Below are 2,500 nucleotides of genomic sequence, written 5' to 3'. Positions count from 1 at the left end.
GTCAACCGTTTGCTTCACTGCCTCCGATCAGAGATATGTGGTCTTCTCAATGATGTTCAACCAAAGCCGAGTATGTTATATCCCTAATCATACATGACCAATCATGCATGGAGCTCAAGCTCATGAGACCACACAGACTCTGTCCCCTAGACATGCTCCAATGTAGTTGACAAGTTATTCTCAGTATAATTATGCAGGGACCCACAATGAAGACCAAATTGCACATCTGCTACATATATGCGGAGAGACCTAGGTCCAGCCTGTGTATGTTTTTTGGTTGGTGGTTCAGTCTCTGGGAGCCCCAAGGGTCCAGGCTAGTTGACTCTGTTGGTCTTCCTGTGGAGTTCCTATCCCCTCCAGGCTTCTCAATCCTTCCTCCAACCCTTTTTTTTTTTTTTTTTTTTTTCTGCTTAAATACCTTTATTGTTTTTTCTCCAACCCTTTCACAAGACTTTCCTGGAGTTCTGTTTGATGTTTGGTTGGGGTCTCTGCATCTGTTTCAACCAGCTGCTGGGTGGAGTCTCTCAGAGGACAGTTATGCTAGGCTTCTGGCTTCGAATCCAGGCTGACAGATACAGACAGCCATAGCCTGAGGCACCTAGGGGGTTGAAGGAGGAGGGCAGCCATGCAAGCAATGTGTCTGTATAGATGCCCTGAGGACAGCTTGGCACACTCCCCCCACATCAGCCATGTCCCCATGAAGGTCTATGTGTGGATGGAGGAAACAACTCCCATTGTGTCTGCAAGGGTATCGGATTCACAGGGACACGCCGTGAGACCTTGATGCCTCTTTGTTGGTCAAAGCCTTGTCACCATGATGCAGCATGTAAAGACACTGCTGACAGCTATATTTGTCATTGCTGGCCTGGATACACCGGTGCTCTGTGTGAGACAGACATAAATGAATGCAGTAGCAACCCCTCCCAGTGGACGTCTTGAATACTTCTAATTCTGAATACAAGTAAGGCACACCTGAACTTGAATGGCAAAGGAGGAAGAGTACAGGTGACACTGGAAATGCATATGACAAAAACATCCAGTTTCTGGGAATGCTGGCCCTGCAATCTTTCCTGGTGACAGACAGGGGATGAGTCTCCTCAGGGTCACTAAGCCAAACACTCTGCCACCAGAGAGTATGTGAGTGTGGGCCATACAAGGGACAGCGGACTAAAGAGAATTGTTTCTGATTGATTACAATGCATAGCAGATTGATACTTGCAAAGGCATTCATGTTTGGGGTTCTGCGCACCCCCCCCCTTCTTAACACTCTAGCCTGTGATGCTGGTCAGGCATCTGGTGTTTGTTAGATGTCTGGGGAGCATCTCCCAGCATTCGAATGATTGCAGGGAGGGAAGGTGGTGGGGCACAAACTGGCCTCATCCGCTTTACAGCTTCATTACCAAGCTCCTCACATACCTGTGCACATCTGGAATGAATCTCCAGGTAAACCTCTTGGGCTCTTTCTCTAAAGAGTAACTGTAATTATTAGGGCTCTACCCAAATTCAGCTTAGACTAGGTATGTGGCTGAACTTCAGCCAAAATCCTGTGCCTCACTAAAAGAGATTTTCTTTTTTTTTAAACATCCAATTACATAGGACGGGTCTTTCCCCTACACATAGGCAGTGGGGTTCCTGATTCTCTTTGCCCCAGGCTTCTATTTATGCCCCAAGGAAAAAGACAAAAGACTCTAGGGAAGAAATAGAGATAGTCTGGAGTTACCACAAGGTTTCCTGGTACCAATCTCAGAGTTTTAATACAGATCACATGACATATGAACATTTTATAAAAGCTATGTCCTTTCCCCTCTAAGCACTACCCTAAACTTTACATTAGCAGCAAGAGCAAAGCAAAGCAAGAAAAAAAAAAAAGAAAGGAAGGAAGGAAGAAAGAAAGAAAGAAAGAAAGAAAGAGAAAAAAATATCTGTGAAGAAATCAACAGCTGCCCACTTCCTGATTATTCCCTTTATATGGGCCAGAGTCTATCCACTCAACATAACACTCGTGTCTGGGAACCAGTCAATGGTGGGTGCAATGAGGCAGACTAAGACTTCACGAATGCAGCTGTTTGAGCAAACAGACATGCAGGTAACTGCACATCACCCCAGTGGGACACATGAAGCTGAGAAGAAGTGTGAATACAAGAGAACTCAGCTGGAAGAAGGATGAATGGAGCAGAGTGGTAGATGAAGGATTCCACTTAGAGATGGAGCAGATGTGGAGTTCTTCAAAATGGTGCAGAAACCAAGATGGTTCAGGAAAGTTTTAGAGATTTGTGTGGTCCTTATCTTTTTCAAATGGATGGGTTATTCTGAGTTTTCCAAATCCTATGTATGCTACGTTCCCATAGGCGTTTTTGCTTCTCTTTACAGCATCCATTTTCAGAGGGGAATACACATTGTCATTTCTTTCTTTCTTCCTTCCTTCCTTCCTTCCTTCCTTCCTTCCTTCCTTCCTTCCTTCCTTCCTTCCTTTCTTTCTTTCTTTCTTTCTTTCTTTCTT

Source organism: Mus caroli, chromosome 10, assembly GCF_900094665.2.
Source record: "Mus caroli chromosome 10, CAROLI_EIJ_v1.1, whole genome shotgun sequence".
In the NCBI taxonomy this organism is placed as follows: Eukaryota; Metazoa; Chordata; class Mammalia; order Rodentia; family Muridae; genus Mus; species Mus caroli.
Note: the sequence above shows the minus strand (reverse complement) of the source record.